A 10,912-nucleotide genomic window follows, 5' to 3' on the forward strand; every position below is an offset into this window, starting at 1 on the left:
GAATTAAAAAAGACATGATAACAATTCTTTAAAAAAAAAAATGTAGAGGTTATTTTTTACTTACTCATAAAATGAGTACATAATCTATTGGCAATTATTTGAATCTGCAAAAAATTTCTTGCAAGTTTTCTAGCTAAGTAATGAGTAATAGCCCTTCCAATTTTTATATTACTACAGATATCTATATAGTCAATGCACTGTTGCCAAATATTTGTAGGTTGATACCATGTACCCATGTCTGGTAATAAGCCCACCCATTTACATGTATATCGATGTTATGTAAAAAGTAATTATGCTACCCCCTGACTTTCAGCCAGAGACTGTATGATAGCTCCTGGGCTTATTGGGGGATAATTATGCTATATGATGTTGTCCGTTACTGTTTTGTTATTGTAAGTCAGTCACGTAAGTAACAAAATATTTTACAAACAAATAAGCCGTCCACAAAATTTCTATGTCCAAACCAGTTATTTATATTTATGATTTTTTTCATAGAATTGTTTATGTTTATTTCAGTCGTTCATTGTTATTTATATGCTTCTACCTTTTCAGGTAAATTTTATTTTGGTTCTTTGTGATATTTTGTCTGACCTTGATGTTACATATTAAGAAACTTTGAAAACATGGAACCAAATGATCTGCGCTTTGTAAAAATCAAAAGTGTGAAAATTTGGCTTTGTTTTAAATTTTGACCTGAAAAATGTTCAACCGTAAGTCTGTTTTGTTTGTGCAAGAGATACAAATTTCAAGCAATGCTTGGCAAATTTCCCTATTGGGTACTGTAATATACTTTTTAGACATTTAGATTTTAAAAGATTTGAAGTAAATGAATTTTCTAGTACATTGTATACAAAATCATAACATATGCTTGATGTGTTCTCATCGTAAACTGTGTTCGCTTCTTTTTCAGACTAGCTGTGTTCCGATCTTTTATCAATAGCTGTATTCTGATCATTTAGTACCATTTTGTACCATTTTATAGAATATCATGCGTTTATTATATTTAACAGACTTTTTCTGTTTGTTCTCTTGATAACCATGCTTACTGAGGAAAAAATTCATATCACATGACATGCTCAAGATACATGTTAATTGTGTTACGACAATATTTTTTGTCTTTTGTAGCAGCTTCATTTACAACTAATACATATCCCTGAAAGATCTCAAGGATTGTATCATTTTAATTTGTGTGTTAAATCTTTCGTGTAAGATCTCAAGGCTACTTTATGATGTTGTAAATGAAGTCTTTGTCAATGAAATTTTCCCCTGTTAAATCTCGAGGGATATATGATATTGATTTTCAATGAAATCCTTGTCAATGAAATCTTTGTAAATGAATTATTTGTAATGAAAATCTTTCCCTGCAAAATCTCAAGGGATATATGATGTTGATTATCAATGAAATCTTTGTAAATGAATTATTTGTATATGAAATCTTCCCCTGTTAAATCTCAAGGGATATGTGATGTTGATTATTAATGAAATCTTTGTCTTTGAAATTCCTGGAAATCTTTGTCTTTGTAATCTCTGGAAAGCATTGCTAATGAAATCTTTGCAAATGAAATCTTCCCTGCGAGTTTTCAGCGGTTACATAATGTTAATTGCCAATGAAGTTTTCCTTATACGATCTGAAGGAATTCACAGTATTGATTCAAAACAATAAAATTGCATGTGAAATAATTTTGCATATGATGTATATAGATATAAAAAAGAAATTGCCCATGAAAACTTAATAGGACTACTTATGTATATGATATCAAACTTTACCTACTGTTATTTGTAGATACAATCTCAGAGAAATAATTTTCAGGTTGTAGCTATTTTTGCATATATTGTTTATCTTGATACAGTTTGTTTTTTTAATTTAATGCAACATATGATTTAGTTTAACATACCACTGGTGCACATGCAGTTTTCTTACACTTTTTAATCTTTAAAGAAAATTGGTTTAAAAATTTACATCAGGAGCTTATGATGAATTATATTTCTGGTTTAAAATGGTGTTACAAATTCCTTGGCTGACAATATCTCTGGTATAGATTCCCTGGCCTGTAGGCTCTGATTATGTTCTTGGTTGGATGTTGTTAATAAGTGTGAAGGAACACAAATAAACAAAGGTTTATGCCAAGCACTTAAACTGGAATCAAAACCAGGCCTCTGCTGTGATAATCCCTGGCTCTACCAACTAAGCCAACGAAACATGCTCAGTCAGCTGAGAGAATATTTACTAATTACACTATGTACCTGTGTCACACAAACCTGCTTCTTTTACATTATTTATAAAAGTATGCATGTGTTAGTATTGATGACATTCCAATATCAAATCTTATTGTAAACAAAACTGCAGGGGACTTTCGACATTTCAGTAATATGTCTTCTATATAACAGGGTTATTTTGAGGTGGTGGTCTCCATGTAGTAGCTGGTGACTACCTCACTGAACAACATACAGGAGGCCAGTCACAGTAAGACCCCTCGCATGCTTCCATCTGGGCCAACAAACGTGATTAATTAATATAAGTTAATATAACTTGTTTCGCAATTGTTGTAAAATAAATTAAGTTTACAGTCACATGCCATCCAGAGTAATTAGGGTAAAGTGTCTTGTTCAAAGACACAACAGAACAGCACAGACCGGTCTGTTTCTCAGTTTCCCAAGAAACAACCGGTCATGGTTGGGAGTGTCGAACCATGTACCTCAGATCTTCACCTGAGGTTATGTGGCGGGTGCTCTCACCGACTGAGCTATCTCTGCCCCTTCTATATTCTGTATTTTCTTTGTAATATATTTACAGTATAAAGCATACTAATATTGTTTACTTAGTGCTAACATTATACTGAATTTGATTTTGACATGACAGGTTCATTATGTGTTCATATGGGCTATTGAATGCTTCTTGTGTTGGAGTATGTTAACTATCGAGTGTTTTTAGTACACAGAGATACATACCTGATAACTTCTGATTGAGTGCGGAGAACTGGAATGTACATAGAAGAGTAAAAAAAGCCTCCTCGTCAGTGTGTGATTTGGTTGCAGCTATCAAAGGATGGTTTTCTGAGGAAGGGGTGGTTATTAGGTTAGCTGTGGTTAATTTGCCAAATTTCTTCTCTTTCTTCCCGTCAGGTGTGGTAAGGTAATTGTCCGAGGACAAAGAGTGATGCACCATAGGAGATACTGCAGAGCAGAGGTTTGAGTTGAAATTCTCAGGGGATGAAATTGATTTTTGGATTTTTCGGATGTTTGCCAGGTCTTTGTTAGAACCTGAGGTCACTAGGTAAAATGCTCCGGTCTTCTTTGGTTTGAACTTCTGACTGTACTACAATAGTAACAAGTAGTACCCAGTAGTACCCAGTAGTACCATGTGGTACCCAGTAGTACCCTTTATTACCCTGTAGTACCCAGTAGTACCCTGTAGTACACAGTACCCTGTAGTAACAAGGTGTACCATGTAGTACCCAGTAGTACTCAGTAGTACCCTGTAGTACCAAGTAGTACTCAGTAGTACCCAGTAGTACTCAGTAGTACCCTGTAGTACCCAGTAGTTCCCTGTAGTAACAAGTAGTACTCAGTAGTACCCGATAGTATCCTTTAGTACCCAATAGTACCCTGTAGTACCCTGTAGTACTCTGTAGTACCTGTAGTACCCTGTGGTACCCAGTAGTACCCTGTAGTACCCAGTAGTACCCAGTAGTACCCAGTTGTACCCTGTAGTACCCAGTAGTACCATGTAGTACCCTGTAGTACCCTGAAGTACCCAGTAGTGCCCAGTAGTACCAAGTAGTACCCAGTAGTACCCTGTAGTACCCATTAGTACCTAGTAGTACCCAATAGTACCCAGTAGTACCCTGTAGTACCGAGTAGTACTCAGTAGTACCCAGTAGTACCCTGTAGTTCCCTGTAGTACACAGTAGTAACAAGGTGTACCCAGTAGTACCCTGTAGTACCCAGTTGTACCCAGTAGTGCCAAGTAGTACTCAGTAGTACCCTGTAGTACCCAGTACCCTGTAGTACCCAGTTGTACCCAGTAGTAACAAGTAGTACCCTGTAATACTCAGTAGTACCCTGTAGTACCTTGTAGTACCCAGTAATACCAATAGTACCAAGTAGTACCCAGTAACACCAAATAGTACCCAATAGTAACCAGACCCTTGCCTTAACCCGACTCAAATCTAGACCCTGTATTATCTGTAAACCTCTGTAAACAAGACCCTTGACCCTACCTAAACCTATGTATAACAGACACTTTTGTTATCTGAAAACCTATTTTAAACCCCACCTTTGATTATCTGGCTGTACCTGTATACAAACACAGATCTGCTGCTATTGGTATAGTTCTGCTAACCGTTCACCCAGAGCAGGATACTAATCCGTCACTAACGGACGTAAATGTCTCATTCGTGTGGAGAATGAGAAGATGGTTGCCTTCATTCCTCGGATGCCTTTCAACCCTCTCATTTTCTCAGACGCAATTCATGGGAACAAAACATGGCACACTTTCAGTAAACAGAAATGTCTGCTACTAATAATGGCCTAGATAAATATCTACAAACAGTTCCTTCCCAGTATCACAACATACTAGTTAGATCAGATATAAGTCCTTTTTACAACTTTCATCTTTTTCATTATATGTTTAATGTAAGGGCTGGATTCATAAACATTTTTAGATATCCTTTATAATGTTTATAGAGCTTTGTTAGGCTGGCCACCTGTCTCTAGAATATGAAAATTATAAATTAAATTGAGGTTTATGATTTTGGTCTCCAGGATATGTCTGATTCAAACTAGGGGGAGATAATTGAGTGGAGCAATTCTAACAAAAATCTTAGGTGCTGATGCCAGTCAATGGCTTTGTTTGTATACAGATATAGGAGTTACTGACAACCTGCCAAACGCCCCCCATCATGGAATCCACAGAGATTCCAGTGGTTTACAGCTTGGGTTGAAACTCATTCAATGTGATAAACATTTTACATGCAATATTTTGACTTGATTTAATAGCATAACAAACATTACAACTCAACATTAAAGAGATTTTTCCTGTCTTCTGCATATTTCCCCACACTTTTCCTCTTCAATAAAGTCAACAAGCTGTTTGTTAGTAATTCTTCAGGACATCTGGCGGTAATAATCACCAAAGCATATACAATATCTCTAATATCACACTAAGTAATATTCAAACCTAATGATCAGATTTCATGAAAAAAGTTTGAAGGGAATTTTAAATGTACCATATGCAGTGCATTTTTGTGAACTTATATTTTTATATAACTTGTGCATGGTGTTACATATTAGTTTGTAATATCATGCTCTGGATTTTGGTGAGATATTTGGGAGGTATGGTACATTTATAGGATACCTGCCAGGTGGGGTCAGTTGGTCTAATACACACAGTCTCCAGTACATTTATGGGGTCAGCCCACACACCGGCTGGCTATTAGGAACAAATCTATACTTGTTACCCCCAATTCATGAAATAGACACATACTTGTGACCCCTGTGTAACATTCTTGCATCTGCCTGACCAATGGTCCTGAGTTTAACTTGTACCCATCCCACTACCATCATCAGAAAGACTCACTTTTATCCAAAATGGAGGGTACCATCTTCATACGTCTATAAATACCCAGCGTAAACAATATTTCTACACTGAATCTGGCAATCATTTATCTTCCAATAAACGTTGTTTTGTCTTCAGAACAATTTTGCCTTCTATTTTAAGACAGTCTATCGAACTAATGGGCATTTTTTTTCAAGACTAATTTGGAAATAATGCTTTGTCTCCTACAGATACACTAGAAACACCGGGATACACCTTTCTTTGTCTTACTGGAATGCATATAAACAATGCTAGTAGTCTCTGGTGCTGTTGTAAAGTAAGTTGATTGATGGGTGTGTTTGGGTGTCCTGGGAAATGTTCATGCTGTTAACCTCATCTGCTTGTTGTCTCTTGACGATTATGAGTTCCAAATTTGTTTGGAAATGCATTGTAAACAGTTTAAGCAATACTTTATTAATAATTTTAATAAGTTTACTTTTCAAAATGAGAAAAATTACAAAAGATTATATAATAAGTAAACTACTAAGGTATTTGGTTCAAATGTGATGGAGTAACCCCCTGTCTTGTTGAAGATGTTTAATATTCCCTGTGCATACTTGTGTTCACTTGGCCAATCTACCCCGATAGTTTTCTCCCCTTCTATCATAGGCCCTCTATATAATACCTCTGACTCTCCATACTGACCTGGTAGTTGTCTCCCCTTGTATAATAGGCCCTCTATATAATACCTCTGACTCTCTACACTGACCTGGTAGTTGTCTCCCCTTGTATCATAGTCCCTCTATATAATACCTCTGACTCTCCATACTGACCTGGTAGTTGTCTCCCCTTGTATAATAGTCCCTCTATATACTACCTCTGACTCTCCACTCTGACCTGGTAGTTGTCTCCCCTGGTATCCTCCATCACCTTGTGCATTATATATCCCCAGTATATAAGGTCAAACTATTTGTCCAACTCTGGATTCCCTGTGCTTATAAATTCTGACTCTCTACCCTGATCTGACAATCCCCCCTCCCCCTCTCCCCCATGTATATATTCCCTGGTTATAATACCTCAGACTCTACATCCAGATATGGTAGTTGTCTCCCCTTGTAGACTATTCATTGTATATATTCCCTTTAAAAAAATACCTAGACTCTACACCCTCATCAGGTAGTTATCTCCCTTGTGTATATATAATCTCTTACTTTCTACCTTGATCTGGTAGGTCCCCCCCCCCCCACCCCTCTCCCGTACAATCTCTTCCCCACCCCTCCCGTACGATCTCCCTGATCTTTGTATCACTGATCTTTAAGTTGTCTCCCCTTGTATGATAAAACAGTTCCCCTTTTGATTGTATTCCTTACTTGTGAATACTGGTCTGTATTCCTTACTTGTGAATACTGGTCTGTATTCCTTACTTGTGAATACTGGTCTGTATTCCTTACTTGTGAATACTGGTCTGTATTCCTTACTTGTGAATACTGGTCTGTATTCCTTACTTGTGAATACTGGTCTGTATTCCTTACTTGTGAATACTGGTCTGTATTCCTTACTTGTGAATACTGGTCGTTACTAGACTCTTGCTGTTGCATCAGTGTTTTCTAGATCTTGTCTATAACCACACTGAAGGTTGTTGTTGGCTGTCGCTTGGTTTAAAATCCATGTAGTTTTTCTGTCTGTATAGCAGACCATCTCCCATCCATACTAAAATCCTAGTAGCTAGTAGCTAGTAGCTATAAGAATTCTTATGTTTATCAATTATGAATATTATGTCCTTTGATTTTTGTTTTTTTGTTTTAAAAAATGGAATCCAGAAATCTTTTTGTCTAAAATTATTTAGAAACCTGACTTTACCGACACTGTGACAGTGGAGTATGTCACCATTCTGGTGAATATGGTCGAACAATACAGGATGTCGCTAAAGTGAGTGGTTGGTAAAGTGAGTGGTTGGTAAAGTTGGTGTTGAATTTATATTGTAATGTAAAATAATTCTAATTAACCAATGAACTAGTGTATTTTGCATCCATGGTAACGCTCTACAAACTTGACATTCCTATATTCAGTGTACAGGTTTCACTATTTACTGACAACTTTGTTCTGTTATAAACAATACACAGATGTCTTGTTTCTCCCCTTTTATTGTTCTGTTAAAAAACAATACACAAATGTATTGTTTCTGTATTTCCTGTCTTGTTGGCTTTCCTTTCATTGTTAGCATGTCCTATGGACAAATGAAAAAAAAGATTAATATCAATTAACAAATAAATAAATAAAAAAGAATAAAATGATATTATATTTTGTACATTTGTGTTCTAAGTCTGTTGTCCATTTCATAGTTCCTTTTATAAGTGCTGAAATATGATCTTTAATATGAATCGTGACAGAGATCAATTTTTATAACAATTGTCATTATATAAGAGTGGTCTTGGGAATGAAATTTAAATTTACAAAATTTTTTATTATGATTCTTTTTTACAAAGATCAATTTAAGCACTGATATCATAGTGTAAAGAAGATAAAAATCTGTAGGAAAGTTACATGTGCACCTGGTATGTGTTGTTGTTGTTTACCTCTGTAGAATCAAGTTAACTGTATTGTGATAAAACCCTAGTCTATACCTATTTTACTGATTGGTAAATTGCCCAAGTGATTTATGTTGTTTATGCAGTAATGAAAATTGTGTTCATTTCAGTTCTGCTGCATCTTCAGATAACAACGGTTGATTGCACTTTGCTATACTACACTTATCACCCGTGGGTCAGCTCAGTGAAAAATTTCCATTTCAGTGGTGTCGCTCTATAAATAGAAACCAATCAACATAACCCATTTAGGTAATTAATATAAGTGTAGCATAGCGTAGTACAATCAACTGTGGGTATCCGACAATGGTTTTGCTGTAATTAGTTGTAGTCATCAATGTGCAACTGTAATCAATATACATGTATGTAAGTCTGGCCAAAATATCCCTGACCTTGTTTGATACCACGCCTGTGATTCCCAGTTACAATGTGGTTATTGTCCATCCGATCATCGTCATTACATTGTATAGTCGGATTATAATTAAAAAAATCAAGATTACTTTGTATTCTTTAGTTATTTTTATATACCTGTCTTTGGACAGGCTAATTATAGAATGACTTTACGTACATATTATGACCACTGGCTTCTGTTTGTAATTACATATACAGTATGACTGGTGACCTCTATTTGGAGGTAAATAAACAGTATGACAGGTGACCTATATTCAGAGGTAATATACAGTATGACAAGTGACATCTATTTGGAGGTAATGTAAAAGTATGACAGGTGACCTATATTTCGAGGTAATATACAGTCTAACAGGTAACCTCTATTTGGAGGTAATGTACAGTATGACAGGTGACCTCTATTTCGAGGTAATGTACAGTATGACAGGTGACCTCTATTTCGAGGTACATTTACAGTATGACTGGTGACCTCTATTTGGAGGTACATATACAGTATGACAGGGGACCTCTATTTGGAGGTAATATAAAAGTATGACTGGTGACCTCTATTTGGAGGTAATAAACAGTATGACAGGTGACCTCTATTTGGAGGTAATATACAGTATTACAGGTGACCACTATTTGGACGTATACATAAACAGTATGACTGGTGACCTCTATTTGGAGGTAATAAACAGTATGACAGGTGACCTCTATTTGGAGGTAATATACAGTATTACAGGTGACCACTATTTGGAGGTATACATAAACAGTATGACAGGTGACCACTATTTGGAGGTAATATACAGTATGACAAGTGACATCTATTTGGAGGTTATTAATATATACAGTATGACAAGTGATCTCTATTTGGAGGTACATTTACAGTATGACAGGTGACATCTATTTGGAGGTTATTAAAATATACAGTATGACAGGTGACCTATATTCAGAGGTAATATACAGTATGAGAGGTGACCGCTATTTGGAGGTAATATACAGTATAACAAGTGACCTCTATTTGAAGATAATAAACAGTATGACAGGTGACCTCTATTTGGAGGTAATAATTTTTACAGTATGACAAGTGACCTCTTTTTGGAGGTAATATAAATTATGTTATTTGACCTCTATTTGGAGGTACATAAACAGTATGATATGTCACCTCTATTTGGAGGTACATATACAGTATGACAGGTGACCTCTATTTGGAGGTACATATACAGTATGACAGGTGACCTCTATTTGGAGGTACATATACAGTATGACAGGTGGCCTCTATTTGGAGGTACAGTCTACCCTCGTTATATCGCCACATTTCGTCCGTGTCAATTATGGCGGTATAACGAGGGTGGCGTTAGTATCGAATCATGAAAATTACAACAGTAAAAGATAATGTTGTACCAACGTTTTAATAAATACACAATGAGTTAACATATAAGACACCATGGTATTGACCGTACGTTTCGTAGCTTACAATTACACATTTACATATGTAATTTCTGAAAAAAGTCATTAATTTGCTTTTGTCTCATGCCATCTATTACAATCTGTTGAATTTTATTGGAAATTACACTGCACTGGATCAAGTCCGAAGAACACGCTTTCGTCTCGGAGTTTCCATCTCGACTGACGAAGCCAAATCGTTCATACCATAAATAAGAACACTTATTGAGCAGAAATCAGTCATGCTTTATTACAAATCAAACCATATCTGTGTGTAGATGTCACATATATAAACATTGATACATATATCTACCTGAGTGATAGAAACTCATTCAAGCATATAACTAAGTTACCTGTGAAAAAGGAATACATACCCTAATTCTATCAATAGAAGAGTTCCTCGATCGCAGAAAAAATGGACTAAGATGACGATATCGTCGAGGGTAACATATAGGGATTCGGGACGTTTGTATTGTTATGAACATGGCGGATGGCGGTATGCGAGGGTGGCGTACTTAACGAGGGAATTATATAGAAGGGAAATCCGTTCTAGGGGTGTAGGTGGCGGTATGCGAGGGTGGCGGTAGATTCGGGTGGCGATAGGTCAAGGGTACACTGTACATAAACAGTATGACAGGTGACCTCTATTTGGAGGTACATATACAGTATGACATGTGACCTCTATTTGGAGGTAATATAAAAGTATGACTGGTGACCTCTATTTGGAGGTACATATACAGTATGACAGGTGACCTGTATTTGGAGGTAATATACAGTATGACAGGTGACGTCTATTTGGAGGTAATATAAACGTATGACTGGTGACCTCTATTTGGAGGTAATATACAGTATGACAGGCTATCTCTATTTGGAGGTACATAAACAGTATGACAGGTGACCTCTATTTGGAGGTAATATACAATATGACAGGTGACCTCTATTTGGAGGTTCATATATA

Source organism: Pecten maximus, chromosome 15 (genome assembly GCF_902652985.1).
Source record: "Pecten maximus chromosome 15, xPecMax1.1, whole genome shotgun sequence".
In the NCBI taxonomy this organism is placed as follows: Eukaryota; Metazoa; Mollusca; class Bivalvia; order Pectinida; family Pectinidae; genus Pecten; species Pecten maximus.